This window comes from Onychomys torridus, chromosome X, assembly GCF_903995425.1.
Source record: "Onychomys torridus chromosome X, mOncTor1.1, whole genome shotgun sequence".
Taxonomy (NCBI): Eukaryota; Metazoa; Chordata; class Mammalia; order Rodentia; family Cricetidae; genus Onychomys; species Onychomys torridus.
In genome coordinates, this window is record NC_050466.1 from 16,914,066 (window position 1) to 16,936,163 (window position 22,098).

Genomic DNA, 22,098 nt, shown 5'->3' on the forward strand with positions numbered 1-22,098 from the left:
ATTTATACAAGGGGAGCAGTAGTAATAATAATCTGAATGAGGTCATCCCTTGCAAACACTCCACATCTTTCTTCTCTGAGTTGACTGTGCTTATAGTTTTGTATGAAGGAGGAAGGGAGATCTCACTTGCAGATGGATGCTCTCCAGGAAGCCATCACAGTGTTAGGGTTTTACACTTCCTCCTTTAGGATACTTAACTCCAGTAGGGAATCCCAGGGTTTCTCACATTCAGTGAAGTTTTGATGGAGCCCTGGAAAAAGAGGTACTGTGTTGTCATCTGCTTGCAAGCAACAGAAGACAGATTTTGTAGCTTGTGCAACAGTCAGAAGGAAAGTATTTGCCAGTAGCACAGCCTGGAGCTCTAGCAAAAAGCCAAGTCCTCTCTAATAAGGTGTTTTTGGTAAATAAAAACTTAAGTTTCTCTCTTGCTCATTTTCCGTGACTTACCTAGTCTCACTTTATATTTGAACAGTTTCCTACTGAATGTGTGTTCTCTCAGGAGATCTCAAAGACAGCAGCAGCAAGCATGCTTATGTGCTAGGATCTAGGCCCCCCAATTCCTTGAAAAACTTCATCAGAAGGAAAAGATGATGAACATTGCTATTCCATAGATTCACAGATTCCTCTCATTTCCTTCTATTTTTGCCTCTGTTCTCTCAACCCCTGCAACTGGGGACAGAAGCCAGGGTCTCACATCTGCGAGGCAAACATTCTACAATTGATTTTTATACAGTCTCTATGCTGGTTTTGAAGTGTTAAAATGTTTAGGAACTCATAAAAGTGCTACAGGAATTTCTGTAGTGGTTAGGAGTGTGCACTCCATGGTTAAGCAGCCCTGGCTTTGAATCCCTACCATATTACTTTTCTATCACTGCATGGCATATTACCACAAATCTAGCAGATTAAAATAATGCAAACTTACCAGGTCCCAGTTGTAGATATAACCGTCTTGTTAAATAAGAAACACAGAGCCAATTGCAGAGTTAAAAGCCAAGAGGTCAAAGCAATAGCTGAGAGCTGAAAACCTTACCCTTCACTGCTGCTCTGTCTTTCCTCCCCACCAGAGAGCTACTTCTGTGTTTTTTTCTTTTTTATAGAATTTCTGTTCTGCCTTCTCATTGGTTGTAAACCCAGCCACATGACCTCCTTGTCACTGCCTGTCTGTACAGACCTCCAGGTCTTCTATGGTTGGTATTGAGATGAAAGGCGTGTGTCTCCATGCTGGCTGTATCCTTGAACACACAGAGATCCGCCTAGCTCTGCCTCCCAAGTGCTGGGATTAACGGCGTGCACCACCACTGCCCAGGTTCTGCTATGGCTTGCTCTGACCCCAAGACAACTTTATTAACATACAAATAAAATAACATTTCAGTACAAATAAAATATCACCATACCCAATTTCTCTGGGGCAGTAGCATGGGCAGGGCTCCTCCGAGGCCACAGGTGTTGGTAGCACTGTCACCTGCAGGCTTAGAAGCTTTTTCTAAGCTTGTGCAGCTTGGCAGAATTCAGTTTCATAATTCAGTGGTTAGTTGTAGGAACTGGTCCCATTTGCTGGCTGGCAGCTGGCGGCCTCCATCAGAATGCTGTCAGTCCCAGCCTGTTGGCTGTCTTATTACATGGCAGTCTATTGGTCCAAACTCAGCAGCCGAGTCTTTCCCTTCAAGACAAGCCCTGTCCATCTTCTAGGGATCATCAACTGAATGACTCATTCAGTTACGCCTCCTTTTGATGGGCTCAAAGTCAATTATTTGGTAACCTAATTGGGGGAGCAGTATTTCCTAATAGTTACAGTTCCCACTTACATGTAAGAGGCAGGTAGATAGTAGAACAGTCCTAGGGGCATCCTAGAACTCCACTGTACCAGCTCCATCAGTCACTTGGGCAAGTTGCCTAAGCTCTCTTCTTCTGTTTTCCCATTGAGAAAATAGGAGTTGTGCTAGTATCCTCCACCTCAGGAGGTTGTTGCTAGACTTGCATGAAATGACACATGTAATGAAATGCATCTCAGCATAGCCCAGGTAGTAATGGAGCTTTCCATAAACACCAGAGTCATAGCACAGAAGCGCTTCCTTTTTTTCCTTCTCTCCTACCTTGTCTTTACTCCTACCCATAATGAAATGGTTTTGAGGGCGAAGCTTATGCTAACATGCTAAAAATGTTCAGGGTTTTCCCCTAGTGATTTGCATTACTTCAAAGAGAGATGACACACACCTGTAATCCTAGTTCTAGGGAGGCTCAAAGGGGATGATTGTGAGTTCCCAGCCAGTTTGAGCTACAGAGTGGGACCCTGTGTCAAAACAAAAAGGGAAAAGATAAAACAAGTTCTTGCCGGGTGGTGGTGGTGGCTTGCAGTGGCGCACGCCTTTAGTCCCAGCACTCGGGAGGCAGAGCCAGGCGGATCTCTGTGAGTTCAAGGCCAGCCTGGGCTACTAAGTGAGTTCCAGGAAAGGCGCAAAGATATACAGAGAAACCCTGTCTTGAAAAAACCGAAATAAAATGAAATAAAACAAGTTCTTAATATTTAACACTCAGATTTCTTAGTTATTTGTATTAGGATGTCCAGGTGACAGCCTTTCTAGAAGTTTCTAACTTGATTATTTGCTAAGTGAACACATGGAGATAATTTGGTTTCTGATTTTCTCCCTCTGTGAGATGTGTTTCTTAGATAACATAAAACTTTCAGATGTTAGTCTGCCTATAAAAAACAGTTTGGAGCCAGGTGTAGTGGCACACACATTTAACCCCAGCACTCAGGAGGCAAAAGCAGGCAGATCTGTGTGAGTTTGAGGCCAGAGGCCAGCCTGCTCTGCATAGTGAGTTCTAGAACAGCCAGAGCTACATAGTGAGACCCTGTCTTGAAAACCCAAACCCAAACAAACAAACAAAAAAGAAAACCAATTTGGTAGGTCAGTGGTCTGTAACTGACAGTACTGTGGTGTGTGTGTGTGTGTGTGTGTGTGTGTGTGTGTGTGTGTGTTTGTGTGTGTGTATGTGCATGCCTGTGTGTGTGTATGCATGTTTGTATGTGTGTGGGCACACATATTTGCATGTGTGTATGCACTCCCCATGTAGAGGCCCAAGGTTGGTGTCTAGTGTCTTCCCTGACCATTCTCAGCTTGTGTTTATTGAGGCAGAGTCTCTTGCTAAATCCAGAGCTGGCCAGTTCTAATCAGTACACGTAGCCAGCTTGTCCCAGAGATCCTCTGTGTCTGACTCCCTGGCTTTTACTTATGTGCTGAGGAGCCGAATTCTAGTCCTTGTGCTTGGCGTGGGGTGGGGTGGGGTGGGGTGCTCAGCACTCACAGTTCAATCATGAAGACTGGATTTCAGAACCCATGTGACAATCTAAGCATCCTCTAAACACTTGTAACTCTAGCTCTGAGAGTTCTGATATTCTCTTTGGCTCCTGTGCACACAGGTGCACACGTGTGAATACATACATACATACATACATACATACATACATAAATCTTTTTTAAGATAGCAAAATTCAAAACCTGCCATGCATTTCTAACCTATAGACTAAGGACATTGAAATTCTAGAAATGTGCACTCAGTTTATTCACATGAACTACTGAGCCATGGCCATTTTTGGGGATTTGAGTATGAGCAAATGGCCATCCTTAGAAGAAATTGAATGTAACTCCTTTCTCACTGCCCAGAGGAATTATGCTTCAACAATAGTTAGAAAATGACCCCACCATATGACAAACACTTGGTTAGAAGGCCCATTTTGCAATCAGGAGAAGGGGATAGGATGGAGAGATTAAAGAGAAAAGAAAAAAGGGCAGAGAGGGAAGAAAAAGGCAATGCCTAGGTCTTGGACTCCAGCTCAGTGGTAGAGCACTTGGCTAGCATGAATGAATCCTAGCTTCTGAGTGACTGATGCTGGATGGGGTGTTATCCCAGTACTTGGGAAGCCAAAGGAGGAAGGTCTTGAATTTGAGACCAGATCACCCTACATTGTGAGACCACGTGTCAACAAACAAACCAAAGTGAAAGGGTTGGCCTGCTATTCAGAAGCTGAATCACTTCTGAAGGATTTGATTCTTCATGGCAGAAATAAACCTGGGTGTCCCCTCCACACCTTTTCACAGTAATGACAAATATTCTACTCTTTTCAGTGCTGGCAATTCTGAGGCTTTGTGTATTTAAGGACTGCTTAGAAAAAGGGAGCTGATGACACTAAGGAACCATGTAAGATCCCATGTCTCTATCACCTTGCCTGCACCCAATGGGCTCACTGCCATAACTAGTATGGGTTCCCTTTCTGTGGCTTTCACTAATACACCAAGGTTTAATAGCATTGGCTGCCCCAAAGAGGAACCTAGAGGGAAGGAGTCATGAGTTTGTAATCTTAAGAGAAAGACCTTGGTGCTTGCTCCTTTTCCAATGAAGCCATAAAGCTTCAATTTCTCATAAAGCCTAAAAACAGTAGAGACCAATTTCTCCAGATTGTCTCTTGGATCTTGAATTTTTTCCCCAGACTTTCTTTAAGAAACAAAATTGAGGCTGAGCATGGTAGTAGATAGTGATCTTAGGATTCTGGAGTGAGCATTCAAGGTCATCTCCGGGCTATGCACTGAGTACATTATAGACAGTCAAGGCTACAAAGCAAAGACCCTGTCTTTTAAAACAAAAAGAGACTGGGATTTAGTGGCACACATCTGGAATCCTAGCACTTAGGAGGTGGAGACATTAGGATCACTATCAGTTCAAGGCTAGCTTGGACCAGCCTGGGCTATACAGCAAAACTCTGTTTCAAAACAAAACAAAACAAAGCCCAGTATTTTTGTGAGGTCACTAGCCAGAGAGAGAAAAGGCAACCCACAAAATGGTTGGAAAAATTTGCCACACACATACCTGCAAAGGGACTAACATCTAGAACATAGGAAGAACTCCTCCAACTCAGCAACTATGGAGAAGCCTTGTTTTTAAATAAGCAAAGGAGTTAAATAGACATTGCTGCTCAATAATTATGGAAACACAGCAAAATTCCAATGCCATGCCGTGCCACCCATATCCCCTCCAAAAAAGGACCCTGCACAATAGCAAGTGTGAAGATGTAGAGAAACTGGAGGTTCGTCTGTTGCTGTTGAGAATTGAAAATGCTATAACTACTGTGAAAAATACCTTAGTGGTTCCTCAGAAATTTAAATATAGAACTGCCTCTAGGTAGAAATAGGAACTCCTCACCAAAGAACTGAAACAGAGACTCCAAAAAATAATCTGTGTATTAAGGTTCATAGCTGCATTACTCACAGTCACCAAAAGCTGGAAACATTCCAGATGAACACAAAACCAAAACGTGGTATATATGTGCAATGGGATGTTACTCAGTTTACAAACTGAAATTCTAACATGCATGGCAGGATGGGTGAATCTTGAAAGCATCATGCAGGTGGTACAAAGCAGACAGAAACAGACAATTCCAATTATATGGTCTGTTGATGAGGCAAATATGTAAATATAGAAAATAGAGATCACCAGGGACAAGCAGGAACAGAGTGGAGAGGTGATTTTTAATGACTGGGGTTTCTGATGGATAATTTAAAGTTTGGAAATTAGTCATTCAATGACTACTCTATTTTGGTAATTTGGCTTTTGAGACATGGTGTTGCCATGTAACCCAGGGTGGTTTCAACCTCTCAATCCCCCGCCTCAGATTTCTGAGTGCTAGAGTTAGAGATGTGCATCACTGCACATAGCAGTGGGAGTGTACTTACTACCACATGAGTGTACCCTTAAAAGGATGAACGTGATAGATAAATAGTATGTAGATTTTCCCCACAATAATAACCCTCCTCAAGTTTAGTCCTTGTATGTTTTTGGACTGTACCAGGAATACTTAGTGTTAGAAGTCTATGAGGGAAACCCAGACACTGAAAGGGAAAAATCATCACATTCTTATCCACCACTCTGAAGAAGTAAAGTTGATGTTCTGACTTCACCATATTTATTCTTAACCACCTTGCCTTTGTCAGTAAAGTTAAGTCAATTTCTACCACTTCCTGTGTAAGTGGCACACCGCTGTCTACTTCTTCCCTAGTGAACCTTCACAGTCTTCATCCACTATTAGAAGAGAAATAGAAAAGGCCTCAGAGTTGAGAGCAACATAGCTGCCCTGGCTGGCATTCAGTTGCTCAGGCTGTCCTCAGCAGCAGTGGTTCTCGGGCTGTGGCCACACCATGAGAGCAGCTGTAAAGAAGAGCAGAGAACCTGGGATCAGCAAGGCTGGCTCCCAGCTACAGTTGCACAAACAGTATATGACAGGGTGAGGAAGTCTGTGGTTATTGTCAGACTACACACAGAGAACTGCAGCTGCGGCTCACATTGCAGAGGTAGATTCAACATCTCTTTATACCAAGTGGGGCTCTTGCTTCCAAAGGGATGCTGAAGACTCCTACTGTCCTTTCAGCTCTGAGTTCTTCTGCCCTGCCCACATGTGTTTCTCCCTGTGGATAGTCTGAGAAAGGGAATGTGCTTCAGGAACCTAAGGAGACTGACCGCCCATGTGTGGGTTGACCATCTGGCTTAAAGCTGGAACGTGGTCACTGCCAGTTCACCAGAAAGAAGGGGCAAGTCCCTGATCTGGCTCGGGGCTGCAGCGCCTACAGTGGGTGACAGTGAGTTCCTGAGTGCTTTACAGCTCCTCCTGGGTAAGATCTGGGTTCTCTTTCAGTGGCAAAGGAAGGAAGAGAAACTGAAACAGTTTAGCAGGGGCCCGGGCTGAATGTTGTAGAAAGGTATTCAGCATTTCTATGGGCACTGCCCGACTTTTGGAAAGAGCTGTCTTTGCTCTCCCTGTTGACTCAGTGTTATTGGGCTGTGGGTGTAGCTTAGTGATAGGACACTTGCCTAACAAGCAAATGATCCTGGATTTCATCCCCAGCACTACAAACCGGAAAGGGCGGAGAAGGAAATCTCACCATAGGATACACATATGTGGCAATAAATCCCTCACTTGATTCAAGAAAATCAACAATGTTATTTTGCCAGAATTATCTTGATTGTGAAATATGTAGGCAGTGTTGGTGAAATAACTGTACCAAATGGACGTTCTTTGAAAAGCCACCTACATGGGAGGCCCATATATTTACTCTCTAGTGTCACTGATGGAAAGAAGGGGTTTACCTCAGAATACGTTTGTGACTGTATGAGAGAGTGAATGAGGGCCTTTACTTGCAGTGAATTTCATTGTACTATATGTTTTAACACAAGAGCATTTTGGGAGTAAAAGAAAATTTATTATTTTAAAAGTCTATGGGCCACTGAGATGGTTTGGCTAACTGCCAAGCCTGATGAGCCCAGTTTGATCCCCGGGATCCAGAAGGGGAAAGGAGAAGTGACTTCTACAAGTTGTCCTCTGATGGCCACGCTTGCGCTGCCACACATATACAAATCCCTTGTCTCTAAACTATAGGAGCACTGGGTGGAGAGATGGCTCGAGCAGGTAAAGGCACTTGTCACCAAGCCTGACAACCTGTGTTTGATTCCCTGGGACCCAGATGCTCAAAGGAGAGATCTGATTTCTGCCAGCTCTCCACTGACCACCGCAAGGGAATGAACTGTCTGTTTCTCTCAATAAATAAAAAAATAAATAAGTAAATACAAAAAATAATAAAAAACTGACTTGTAATGGTTTAATTGCTTCTCCTCAAGTCTGTAATTGGATTATTGCTGCCATCTGTCTTTGTTTTTCCCCCAGTTGATGCAAGTCCAGACATTTTAAGTGAAAAGATGCTATTTGGGGATTGACATTGCCTATTGAAATCCTAGCAAGTTTGTTTGTTTGAGACAGAGCTCCTTATGTAGCCCTGGCATCCCTTGAACATGTGATGCTTCTGGTTCCTCCTTCCAACTGCTGAGATCACAGGGGAACACTACCATGCCCATCAAAATGCCTAGACTTTTAAAGTTTATATCCTTTACTTGCCTAGTGGTATGACATTCACATGGTGATTATGTTCATGGATGTGTCTTAGAAATTAAAGGGGGTTTTTGAACACTCATCCAAAATTCCTTGTATGCTAAAGTCTCTCTGACATCATTTGAAACATTGTGGCTACCAGAAACCAACTTGACGTGCAACTGGTCACCAACTGGAAATCCAAATAGAAGCGAGCCAAGGAACAACAGGCAGCCTAGGCACTGGGTTTCTAAGTGGCTTTTATTTTCTAAGCTGTAGTTTTGGATTCAGAATTCTTCCTTGAACATGTTTTGCTTTTACAATTACAGAAAACCAGAGTTCTTACATAAAATAATGCAGCTTGGGTATAGGAAAGCTAGCATGGCAGTTGATCTTAATTTTTCTCGGGCTACACATTCCTTTGAGATTACCAGAAGTTCCAGACCCTTCTAGAAGGAGGTTGGGCTGTAGACATGGTGCTGTCAATGAACTCTTTCCATAAAAGCTCGAGTTTCCTATTCTTCTAGGCAGGTGCTCTGTCACTGAGCGGCATCCTCCAACTCTTTCCTAGTCTTTTGTAGGCCTGTGACACAGGTCCCTGGAGCACAGGAGGCTTTGAAGGAATTAAGGCAAAGCCTTCATGGCAGGGCTGAGAGCGCAGCAAAGCTTAGAACTTGAATCAGCGAAGAAGTAAGTCTGTGAGCATCAAGTCGGGAATAGGGCATAGCAGAGAAAATGGCAAGGAGGCTGATTTGGGGCTTGGAGAGGTGGCAGCGGCGGCCGGTGTAGTTTAAAATGACGAGGGCTGAGAGTGAAAGTAGAACACTAGCGTGCCGTCATGTGGAGAGCATGACAAGTATGTCCATCTAGCTCCAGACTTTATAAGGGGCAGGTGCAGAGAGTATTTTCGAGGACAGATAGTGGTTTTCATTGGGATAGCAATTCAGTCAATGCTGTAGGTAGAATTTGCAGGAGGTGGGGTAGGCATTGAAAAGTGGGAGTGCTAAGGTAAGGGAATTGGGGAGTGTGGGCTGTAGCTAAAGCCTTTCTTGCTTTCTGAGCATGTATGACTGTACTTTGGAGTGCTTTTAGCAGGAGCAAATCAGTGAATGTTCTTGTGGGCATATTCCGCTCACAGACTAAATGTGAACTCAACAGCGGGAGAGAGAGCTGGAGGGAGAGACAAAGACTGATTGATTGTTTGAGAGGGAGCCTATTCAAGAAAACACTACAAGCGGTATGAATGGGACTTCTGCTTGGGTTATCGTCTTCCTCCTGGTTTTAACTCGAATGCCCAAACTGACACCATTTTTAACTGCCCAGCACTGGTGTTCCTTTGTGCAGGTATGCCTTGTCCTCTGAGAACTTCAGCTACAGCACTATGAATGCATCCAAAGAGTAATGTGTGAGAGTGCTGTTCATGTTATTCACATGTACAGGGCGGGGCTCCTGGGGAGTGTCTCTCAGTGAGTGCTCGTCCTGGGACGATTGTAAGGAGGAGGTCTGTAGTTTCCTTATTCACTCATTCAGGATATGATGTGGGGGAACCGGGGACCCAGCAGTGACTAAGACCAAGCCATCTCATGGCTTGCTTTTGGTGGGGAGGGGAAGGGAGGACACTTATGAACACTGACTGCATCTGAGACCTTCGGTTGCAGGCTAGGATGGGAAAGGAAGCAAGTTACTTGGTCTGTGCTTCAGGAGGTGAGTACCACTGGATATGAGGAGCTGGCCACGTGAACCTGGACCCATCAGGCAGCTTTACAGGGCTCTGTGATGTAGTGGAGGACTGAACCAAGCAGAGGAATCAGGGTCAGCAAAAGTGAAATCATGTGAGCTACCAGGAGCTATGGCTAGTTGGAGGGCATAGGCTTGGGAAAGGGATTGGAGGCCAGATCACAAGGTGTCTTAGAGACCTTTCTCAGCAGTTTGGGTCTTACGTTGAAGGTTCTGAGAAGCCACTGAAGGAATTTATTATGAACCAACTTTCATCTCATGAAAAGTTTAACCGATGTGGATCAAATTAGCCAATGAAGAGGTGTCGGGAACAAATTGAGTTGCAATGTTGGCAGCTGATCTTTTCAGAATGAACTGTTCAGGTTAATCTAGTCTGTCACAAGGGAGATAGATGCAACTATTCTCTTGGTGTCCTTTAAAGAAAGATTCTCTGTACAAAGTTTCTATTTGCTTTCCCTCAAGAGTTTTGTATGCAACTCTAATGAGCAGCTTCCCATAATTCAGTGTATTGCTCCTGGAAAATAGAGACAGTGTGGTACATTTTCAGGCTATGTTGTCATTTTATGGATTAATTTCCATTATTATGGACCTTTTGGCTTTCAATGCATAAATATGAGTAAAATATCTGTTCATGTCATTCCCTTGCTTAAAGAGAAAAAAAACAAAACTCCGCTGGCCAGGAAACAGTCCCATGTTATTTTCTGGTGCTCGCAACCCTCCACAAATGGAACTCTTTTTCTTAGTACATGCAGCCTACCTTGAATGGACCTCTCCAGCTCAGCTGTCTCTCCCTTTGCTGCACATCAGCAAACTCATGAAGTCAGCCCTCTATTCTCTGTTTACTATTTTTCCTATGCTGCCTGTTCTCACCTTGCCTGCTGTGGGATGATGGTCTTCCATTGTCCAGGGAGCAGCCCACCTGTTTATTTCTCCTTCACCAGCAGAATGAATGTCTCCCTGACTGGGGGTCCACACAGCACTCTCTGTATAGCTAGATCTGTTGTGGAATTCTGTCCTCCAGCCATAACATGGCCCTTGCTGTATTGAAATCTGAGCAGCTGGAGTTACCTGCGTGAGGCCATCAGGAGACTGGGCTCGCTGGCATTCCCTCACCGAGTGGAGGGAGGGCTCCCATGGCACTACCGGAGAGCTTCCCTAGGCCCTGCCTCCCTCCTCCAGGGTATAGAAGCAGTTAACAATTGCCAGAGACAGGGCTTTTTGCTGATAAGTAACTCCAGCTAACCTCATTGGTTCACCAAGGTAGACTTGGGTTAAATCAGTTTTCTGTTCTGTCATTGGTGCCCTATTTGAAAGAAATAAATACACATTTATCTCTACCCAGGAAAAGTTACTATGGCACTATCCCAGTCCTTCCCATGTCTCATCCTAGCTTTCTGTGGGAAAGCATGGCTGTCTGCCCCCTCAGGCTCATGAGGTCACTAAGGGCCCTGTCTGCATCTTGTCCGTCTTTCAGCAGTTTGTAGCTCATGGCTGGAGCTCAGCGAACGTGTGTGACTCAGTTAAATGTTTTACATTTAGTTTTGTAAGTGCTCTGGAAGAATTCTCGGGGGATGACTGAGCAGGGAGCCTCACTGGTATAGTTTTGACTGAGGTAGGATCTTCTCACACATCAAAATCTAACTATGCTAATGAATAACTGGGAATGTAGCTCTTAGGTAACACTGGAGGTTTTATATCTTTGTGAATGTACAAGGAAGTGAAGCTTTTTTATGTTTTAGATTTTTTCTTAATTTTCATTAAACTTAGCATAAGGAGTAACTAACTGGGTTTCATCATCCCACAGTATACTTTAGATGTTCAAGAAGCCTCTCATAGGTCTTGACTCCTAATATGTCAAATTCCCTTTCTTTGTATGTTGGTTTGATTTTTGTTTCCTCAACACAAGCAGGAGTCATCCGAGGAGAGAGATCCTCAACTGAGAAATGCCCCCATCAGATTGGCCTGTAAGAAAGCCTGTGGAGCATTTTCTTGATTAATAATTGATATGGCATGGCCTGGCCCACTGTGAGTGGTGCCGCCTCTGAACAAGTGGTTCTGGGGGGTGAGAAAGCAAGTTGAGTGAGCCATGAGAAGCAAGCCAGTAAGCAACGTTCCTCCATGGCCTCGGCTTCAGTTCCTGACTTCTCCATGATGAAACAGACCCTTTCCTCTCCAAGTTGCTTTTTTGTCAGTGTTTTATCATAGCAATAAGAAGCAAAAGTAGGACCCCTGCTGAGAGAGAGAGAGAGAGAGAGAGAGAGAGAGAGAGAGAGAGAGAGAGAGAGTGTGTACATGCGCACACACACATGCTCACACATGCACAAACAAGCTTGCTCACTTCCTGAGATCAAACACAAGACCTTGCTCATGTTAGCCACGCCATTCCACTATTCAACTACATCCCTCTCACAGCAGGACTTTCAAATGCTGTCTCTAGTAATAGGACATTTGTCATAGGGAAGAGAATTGGCTTAAACAGGGAGACAAAGAGCATAGTCATGGTAGGCTATCCAAGAGATGTACCCAAGGGATGCTGGGCAGATTGAGCACCCCTCCTAAGAATCGATAGAAGCTAAACCACAGAAGAAAGTAAGGCCTCATAAAGTTGTGACAATGTGGACAGGGCAGTGAGAGAGGTGTTTCTGGCTATGTGAGAGTTGGGGAAACAAATCAAACATATTAATAGGGGAGCATAAGCTGAGCTTCTATAAACTAGACTAAATCAACATGGGTATGATTGTAGATTGAGTGTCTGTGGGTTAATAGGGTAATAAAATGGAGAGCCACACTCAGGCATGTGTGCCTGTTGAGTTATAGTAGGGATAGATAGGATTAACATGGATTGGGTCACTATGTTCTGTAATATTATACAAAGAAATAGAAAAGCTCTCCCTTTTTAACAGATGTAAATCCAAGAAAAGCCAAAGATACTTTACCTTTATTTTCTCTAAGTAGCTTTTACAGTGTATTATCTCCTGTAGTGATGCAGACTTATAGGACTGGGAGGGGGGTGGGTTCACCAAAAACAAAACAAAACAAAGAAAACGAGGGGGGTCATTTTAGTTAGTGAGAAGATCCTAGACTGAAATATTTGTTGCAGGATGTCTTTCTGTCCTGTTCAAGGTTCATTTTCACACTGGGCCTTTCAGTTTTCTTTAGTCCGTTGTCAGAAGCAAATCAATGAGATGCACAGACCTGTGGAGCTGTGGAAAATGTGTGGTCACATTCTAAATTGTAAACAGCATTATTCTGATGATGCTGAAGGGACTTCAGGTATTTAGTTGTTTAGTTTTTCACTGACTGTAAGTACATTTGACTTCTTTTTTTTGCTGAAGAATGCCAAGTATGTTATGGCTCTGTTTATAAAAAAGGAAAAAGTCAGTGAGGATTTTTTTTTTTTGAGGCAAGGTTTCTCTATGTAGCCCTTGGCTGTCCTGGAATTTGCTGTATAGATCAGACTGTCCTCAAACTCAGAGATCTACCTGCTTTTGCCTCATGAGTGCTTGGAATTAAATGTGTGTGCCACCACCACCGGGATAGTAATAACATTTTTTAAAGGTCAGAAGTGACCTTGAACTCCTGGGTTTACATAGTTCTCTGTCTCAGCTTCCCAAGTAGCTGGGACTATACAGGTGGGTCACTGCTCCTAGTAAGGATTTTCTCATAGTTTTGCAATTCTGTGGTGAGCACAAATGTCCAAGGAAGATTGAAATTAGTTGATAGGCATGGAATAAATTGTTTGTCATAATTGTGTATATCTTGAGAACTTTTTCAAGTGTTTGCTTTTTCTGGAAAGTCATTATGTATTACCAATGAAAGGTTTTTTTTTTTTTTCACCCCAATAAGCCTCTCTGCCGACACAGCAATCCAAATCAGACTGAATTAGAAAAGGCCCTGGTTTAATGGATAAAGCGTTCCCGGGTGATTCTCCAGCCCCCCAGAGAGGAGATGGGGACCAGAGACCGGAAAATCATGAGTCTGTTTTCTAGGATGCAGTTTAAATACCCTGTGGGAGTGGTCTTGAGCATCTCTGGGGAAGGAGCCATGTTTGGCGGGCTTTGAGGGGGTGGATTTGGGGAAAGACATAGGGGAGGAGAGCTTCCACCAGAACAACCAAGGTGCATTTTTCCCTATCAATAAGGCTATGCTAAGAATAAAAATAGTATTATTCTAATTGACATCCTCTCAATTTATTCAAGCCCTTCTGTTCATTTTCCCCTCTTCTTGTCTTACGTTTGAGTCATTTAAAACATTCCTACAAAGTGAATAACAAGCCAGGAGGAACTGAATCCAAATGCAGTGGATTGAGTCAAGTTATAATTATTGACTACAGTGAAGTAGTTCGGGGTAGAGAGTTCATCAGAATTCTACTTACCCCTTTGGAGAGAATATGGATTATTTGCATAATATCTGAGTTGGCAGTAAAGAAGACATTTGTTAAAGCAAGCATGAAACCACTTACAGAACATGTATGTAGTCGTTTCTTCAGAATAAAATCTTCTTGAGTTTTTCAGACTAGTTCTCAAAATAAAAAGCAAGTAGACTTGGAAAGGGAAGTAATTTCACATTAAAAATTTCCCATGTTAAAGTTCTAAAATAGGAAAAAAAAATAGGGAGGGGCAGGTAGGATTATTTTTCCTGGTTGTTTTTATGTTCAATTTTAAGTACCTTTGAAATACCATTTTTGTTGACTCTTAGAGTTGTAAGTCATTCCTTAATTAAACCTGGGAACTGAAAATCGGTTCTGAAGGCTGTTCTCTCTTCTGACCTCCTGGGTGGCCATTCTGGCTTAGAAAACTTGTACACAAGACTGACCTCTTTGTGTTATGCAGCTGGCTATCCCCAGGAACCACAAAAGCTGGCATTGGAGTTCTCACGGCTCTCTGCTAGGTTCTGTGGAGGTTATTGAGATGAATTAGATACGGTCCCTTGACAATATCTTACTTTTTTTTTTTTTTGTAATTTGATTCTTCCCCACTTGAATCTGCCAGCTCCTTTCCTCAAAGTAAAAGACCCAAGGTGTTAATCCGTACTCATTGGAGACAAATGCTAAATTGGAAGCAACAGCCGAGAAATGTAAAACTCCTTATCCAATTAAGATACAAGCTCTCCAAGTTAGCCATGCTCAGTCAGCATCAGGATAAGAAGGGAAGGTCTCACTTTGGTTAACAAAAATGATAAGATACCTCCAAGTTTTGGAAAGTACCAAAATGTAAAGTCCATGGAGAGAAACAAAACATGGTATGTAGGATCTAGAATGAAGAAATATTAAGTGTCTGTGAAGTTTAGAGTGTACTATGGGACATAGTATGGTTAAGTCTCACTTATACAGAGGGCCTGCGCTAGCATGTTCTAATAAGGACTTCCTGTTCTGATAAGGGCTGCTTGGCCTCAAACTTGTAATCTTCAGCCTCCTGAGTGGTAGGACACCAGGTGCACCACCATGTCTGGCTTTCTTCTAGAGTTTATGAACTTTTGTAGAAATGTGAAAGTGACCTGAGACTGCATACTCTCACGCAGTGAAAAACTTCTGATTTAAAGAAATGCTAATGATGGATTTCCATGTTTTTATGTGTCAAATGGTTTGGGTCAGCACTTTGCTAGAAGCAGCACTGGCCACTGGAAGGTGCAGGAGCCGAGTGTGGCTTCAAGTTCAGACAGTTTCTAGGATCAAGTCATGTGTCTTGGGTTTATCTGCCTTCTGCACTGGGGGCTTTTTAGTGGCAAGGTCTAATTCTTTATTCCCTAACACAGGGGCTGGACCTTAGTAGAGACCCAAACAATGTGTTACACACTGAACCTGCTTTGTTTGCTCTTATGCCGGAAATTCCATGCCCCCAGTGGCCATTTTGAGTGCAGAGTGTTATTTTAAGGTATTCTCTGGAGAGAAAACTAGAATCTGCTGTTGAGTGGCTGAGAGGAAGGGGGAGCTGAATGGCAAGGGGCAGTGCAGAAAGTTCCAAGTGAAGGGGGTGGCGGAACGATGGGATGGAGTGCCTCACCTCTTTTTGAGCACCTCTTTCTCTCTCTAAAACAACAACAAAGTAACAAAACCAAAGAATTCAGATGCCCCTGCAGCTATAGTCCTGTCTCAAAACTACAAAATGAAAATTTGGACAAAATCATTGTCTTAAACCAGATGTCGCCATGCCATTCTTGCGCCGAAACCTAATGTGGTAGATGGGTTGGAGCAGGTGGTGGGAGGAGGTTTGGTAATTGGCTCCATGCCTCACTACTAAGCTTTCTGCTTGCCCTCCCAATGTGATAAAGAAGGGATTCTGTGCAGCCAGTTCTCACTTTAGACTTGCAGAAGATGCATTCTCTGAATTCTTCATAAGAACTGGTTTTTAAAATAGAAGATTTACTGGTGAAGTCATGACCTTTAGTATAATACCTAAGCAGAAGTAAGTCGGGCTGATTCTTGTGGTGTTTGTAGAGAAATACGAGGTTATTTGTGGTTTCAGTGCTATTATTGCTTATTGCTGTTGTTGTTGTATACATGTGTGGTGTGTATGTAGTGGGGGTTGTACATATGTGCCATGGTGTGCACGTGTAGGTCAGAGAACAGCTTTGTAGAATAGGTTGGTTCTCCCACCTTGTGTGGGTTCCCAAATCTACCTGAGGTTGTCAGGCTTCTGTGGCAAGTGCTTCATCTTCAGGCCCCTTTATTGGGTCTTAAATGAGAGGATTTGTGCTTGTGTCTCTAATGATAATCTACACAGACTTCCTAGCTGTGTGTGCTTTGGGAGACACTCACTGATTGCACTGTCAACATCAGTGGTCTCACTGTCAACTGTAATGCAAGCATGCCCATATTTACATATTTTAGGATTCTAGACGTGGTTTTGTATTTTGTACTTGTGTAGTTAAAATGATGAAAGATCCCCACAATGGGTGTGTAAGAACTGCCACAGAGAAGAATGTTCAAGTTCTGATGCTGTGGATAGACCCTCAGTTGGGATCTGTTCTTTCTGGTCATTTGGCTGAGAGGCATGTTGCAGCTGAATCCGTGATGAGGACTTTGCTGTTTCCCCTGTACTAGAAATGATAAGATGTTCTGTTTGTGGAACTGTGCATTTCTTTCTAGTTGTAGGATTTACACACCAAAGGCAATTGGACATTCCACTTAGACAGCTTAAATAAACATGAAGCAGTGTGCTGCATCTAAAGCCATGGTTCCAAAATGAAAATTCATTTTTTTTTACTAGAACTAGATAAATAATGACTTATTCTCCTTTACAGGAGGCTCAGAAAGTTTTTTTTTAATGCATCTTAGTGGAGATGTTCTTAGAGCTGAGATTGAGCCCAGGGTCTCATATGATAGTCCAGGCAAGCTCCCTACCACTGAGCTACATCTCCAGACTCAGAGAATATATTTGATTATTTGAGGATTATATAAAAATACATTTAGTTTGTGAAACACTGACAAGAAAAGGAAAAGGGTCAGGAGTTAGAAGACTACTTTGGGGCTACAGTGTAGCTCAGTCATAGAGTGCTTGCCTGCCATGAACAAGGTTCTATTTCCAACATGGCAAAAAGAAGAATCTCAGCTTGAATGGTAGTAACGGTGATTCTGCTGATACTGACTGACAGCTGAATCCTCAGGGCCACTTCCGCCATGTATAAAGTTAAAAGGATAGTAGTTTATGTGTGTACTTGATGGACCTTTCCTAACATCAGTGGAATGCAGTTGCGAGTGCTTTCTTAATGTTACAAAGTGATCTTTAAATGAGCAGAAAGGCAAGAAAATACTAAGAATACCACCAGCAAGTTATTTCAAGGGCGCTTAAGGCTCAGTGAATGAGAACGTTGAAGACAGATCATTTTGTTTTCTTGACCCTGGTGAAAACTGAGTAGATTCCAGATTTAGGTTGAGCATTTTCTTGTCACTCCTTAGTAAGGCAAGACTGAAACATTTGCCCACTTCACTCCAGATTGTGTAAATGCCTTTTGTTTAACCCGTTACAGAACTGTATAGGAGCATACAGTGGGACCTTGATGTTACTTGAATGATTAGTAAAGTCATATTGAGTATAATGCAGGTTTCTAAAAAAGTCTTTGTAGGGTAATCATTGTACAAACTAAAAGGATAAAAACATGGAAAAATACCATATTCTTTCTTTATTTCCTTCCTTCCTTTCTCCCCATTCCTTCCTTTCTTTCTTCCTTCCTCCCCCCCCCACCTCCGGCTTCCTGAATCTCATTATGGATCAGGCTGGCCTTGAACTTACAGAGAGACCTACCTGCCTCTGCCTCCCAAGTTCTGGGATTAAGTGCATACTCAGCTTTCTTTTTAAAAAAAAATTAATTTAAAATATTTTATTGAATATTCATACATGTATATAATGTGTTTTGATCAAGCTCACCATGGCCATGAAAAATCTGTAAGTGTAGTAAGAACTTTCTGTTTGGTAACCACAGAAGTCTAACGATAGAATGACAAAAAAAAAAAGCGAACTCCATAAGATTATGGTCTAGATTGCTGGGAAGAATAGCTATTAGGCCTATTAAATCACGATAATTCCATGAGTCCAAACTTCTCCTTGTTTCTGATGACTTAATTCCACGAAAGGGAAATACAGGGTTTCAGGTCTCTCTTTTGTTTCTTCTCGTAGAGGTGAAGCCTGGTTCATAGGTCTAGGTCTCCTGTTAGGACAGTGGTTCTCAATCTTCCTAACGCTGTAACACTTTAACACAGTTCCTCATGTTGTGGGGACCCCCAACCTTACAATTATTTTGTTGCTACTTCATAACTTCATAACTGAAATTTTGCTTCTGTTAGGAATTGTAATGCAAATGTCTGATATATAGGCTATCTGATACGTTACCCCTGTGAAAGGGGTTGCCATACACATGTTGAGGGGAAAGCATTGTGGTACACAAAATAGTTACTTTAATTCTTCTAACATCTTGCTACCTGTGACAGAGGAAATGGAGACTCAGAACATTAGGTTGAATCAGTATGAAATGAAAAGTAAAACCTTTAAAAAAACATTTTATATGTAGCATGGGGAAAATGTTGATTCTGTTTTAGAGGGCATATAGTTTACATCTAAACACACAATTTATTTGGACATAGGCCTTTTCTATTAAGGTGACATGAGAAAGCCAAAAGAGGAATTTCTGTTTTGTCATCTTTTTGAGTTACTTGAAGCAGATCCATGGGAATGACCATACACAGTGGTTAGTGGATGCTGATTCAGTAAGTTAGACGCTGTCTCTGAGGGCTATATTTCCTATATCTTATTTGTTTAACTTTGTGCTGTTGAAGATTGGAACCCAGGGCCTTTAACATACATATTGAGATACACCCCAAACGCATTTTTCAATATATTTTTGGAGACAGGGTCTCAGTATGTACCCCTGACTGACCTGGAATTCGCTATGTAGACTAGGCTGTCCATGAACTCAGAAGTTTGCCCAATTCTGCCTTTTGAATGCTGAGATTAAAGGCATGCAGCACCATGCCCACCTCATTTTCCAACATTTTTTTCCTTTTTTATTTATTATATTTGTGTTTTAATTTTACACATCAGCCATGGGTTCCCCTGTCCTCTCTCTCCCACCCCCACCCCTACCTTCCCCCCTCCCCTCCCCTCCATTCCCATCTCCTCCAGGGCCAAGACTCCCCTGGGGATTCAATTCAACCTGGTGGATTCAGTACAGGCAGGTCCAGTCCCCTCCTTCCAGGCTGAGCAAAGTGTCCCTGTGTAAGCCCAAGGTTCCAAACAGCCAGCTCATGCACTAAGGACAGGTCCTGGTCCCACAACCTGGATGCCTCCCAAACAGTTCAAGCTATTCAATTGTCTCACTTATCCAGAGGGACTGCTCCAGTTGGGGGCTCCACAGCCTTTGGTTCATAATTCATGTGTTTCCATTAGTTTGGCTATTTGTCCCTGTGCTTTTCCAATCTTGGTCTCAACAATTCACACTCTTGCAGTTCCTCCTCTTTCTCGACAATTGGACACCTGGAGCTCCACCTGGGGCCTGGCCAAGGATCTCTGCATCCACTTCATTCAGTTATTGGATGAGAGTTCCAGCGCGTCCTTTAGGGTGTTTGGCCATCTGATCACCAGACTAGGTCAGATCAGGCTTTCTCTCGACCATTGCCAGTAGTCTACAGTGGATGTATCATTATGGATTTTTGGGGACCTCTCTTGCACTTTGCTTCTTCCTGTTCTCATGTGGTCTTCATTTATCATGGTCAGTTATTCCTTGTTTTCCCTTTCTGTTCTTGATCCAGCTGGAATCTCCTGCTCCCCTAAGCTCTCTTTCCCTTGAACCTTGCCCTTCATTACTCCCACTGTTGTCCAGGTTGTTCATGTAGATCTCATCTAGCTGTAGCACTCTTGGGCATATACCCAAGGAATGCTCAATCATACCACAAGGGCATTTGCTCAGCTATGTTCATATCAGCATTGTTTGTAATAGCCAGAATCTGGAAACAACCTAAATGCCCTTCAACTGAAGAATGGATAAATAAAATGTGGTACATATACACAATGGAGTACTACTCAGCAGAGAAAAACAATGACATCATGAGGTTTGCAGGCAAATGGATGATGGTTCTAGAAAAAAAAACCATCCTGACTGAGGTAACCCAGACTCAAAAAGACAAACATGGTATGTACTCACTCATAGTAGGATACTATATGTAAAACAAAGATGACTAGACTGCTACACAACTCCAGGGAGGCTACCTAGAAAACGGGACCCTATGAAAGACACGGGGATCACCCAGTGACAGAGAAATGGATGAGATCTCATTTTCCAACATTTAAGTGACACACAAAACCATGGAAATTGTACATACTAAAGGGTGCCATATAATGTTATAAATAAGTATATAACATGCAATGCTTAATCATGTTAAACATATTTATCTCTTTAAACATGTATCATTTCTTTGTGGTGAAGGCTTAATATATCATTTACTTATCTATCTATCTATCTATCATCTGTCTATCTATCATCTATCTATCTATCTATCTATCTATCTATCTATCTATCTATCTATCTTTGGTTTTTCGAGACAGGATTTATCTGTGTATCAGCCTTAGCTGTCCTGGAACTTGATTTGTAGACCAGGCTGGCCTGGAACTCACAGAGATCCACCTGCCTCTGCCTCCTGAGTGCTGTGATTAAAGGTGTACATCACCGCTGCCTGGTTGTCTTTTTGCTTTTTTTTAGATTTATTTTATGATTAGGTTTTGTGTATAAGTGTTTTGCACCAGATGCATGCTTGGTGCCAAGGAAATGGTGAGCCTCTGTGGGTGTTGAGTCCTTTGCAAGAACAAGTACTCCTAACCCAAACCAGCTCTCCAGCCCTGATTTAATATACCTTAAGTCTGAACTTTCTTTATTCAGCTTCTATTAGTAAATTTGAATAATTTCATTTAAATAAAACATCCTTATTTATTAACATATATTGTTTAAACAATTAACATGTAATTGTTTAAAATAGCATGTAGAGACATGTTTTTAAATAAATATAGGAAAGTTCATTCCATAATTAATGCTTGGATGCCTTCCAGGCTCAGGTGTTTTAGGTGCTAGGGTCATGACTGTGAGCAAATGGAAGCTTTTCCTTGGCTCTGAGGCTAGTAGCTCACAACTGAATCTCGCTGGAAGGGAAAGGCGGAGCTTCAGTCCTTCCTCCCTTTACTTCTCATGGAGATGAGGCTCGCTTCACTGGGCTAGGTTTTCTATTGTGGGAAGCTCCCTGCCTTCCAATAGTCAGAGAGGTAAAAATAGAACCAGGTCTGTTCCATGAAAGAAAATGATAGGCATATAGGTAGTGGAATAATCCCAGTTCAAGACCTTGCACATAATATCTTTGTGTATTTCTGCATGAGAGAATGAGAGAGTATGAGTCTTTTCAGGCACAGACCTGGGGTTGACTTTTGACTCTGAAGATAGGCAAATGATTTAACCTGAGTTAAGTCCAGTGCTTTCTCAACTGTAATGTGGGGGAATCAATTATACCTATTTTGTAGGCTGTTCGGAGCATTACACTGGAAAATATGCTGTATAGAAGGAGCTCAAGAATTATTGGAAATTGATGGCTGCTGAGTGAGGGAGGGTCAGTTTTCTTCAAGGACATAAGCCCGGAAAAGCCATCCACGTTCTAGTACATGCTCCTACACCCATGCACATATAGGCAGCTCTAAATGAACTCAGTGGAATTTAAAACAAGAAGTTGAGAGAGAAAAGCAGAGGGAAGTAGAAGAATGGGTGTGGACTTCATCAAAACACTATAGGCGTGAATAAGTACTAACTACAATACTTTAAAAGAATCTGGTTGGTGCATTTATTATGATTAATCCTCTTACTACGTTATATTATGATTTCTCAGCTTTATTGACCCCACTCCTAGTAACATGAGCCTCGGGCTGGTGCCCTACTATCAATGGGCAGCTCATTTAGCTCTCTGACAGGGGTCCCCAGAC

The 22,098-nt window shown here is 42.5% G+C and overlaps 1 protein-coding gene across 3 annotated transcripts in view; it reads left to right on the top strand.

The window, feature by feature from the left end:
• The window catches only part of Dock11 (dedicator of cytokinesis 11), a 184,956-nt gene that overhangs the window by 32,506 nt on the left and 130,352 nt on the right, over window positions 1-22,098 (top strand). The gene's annotated exons all lie outside the window — the stretch shown is intronic.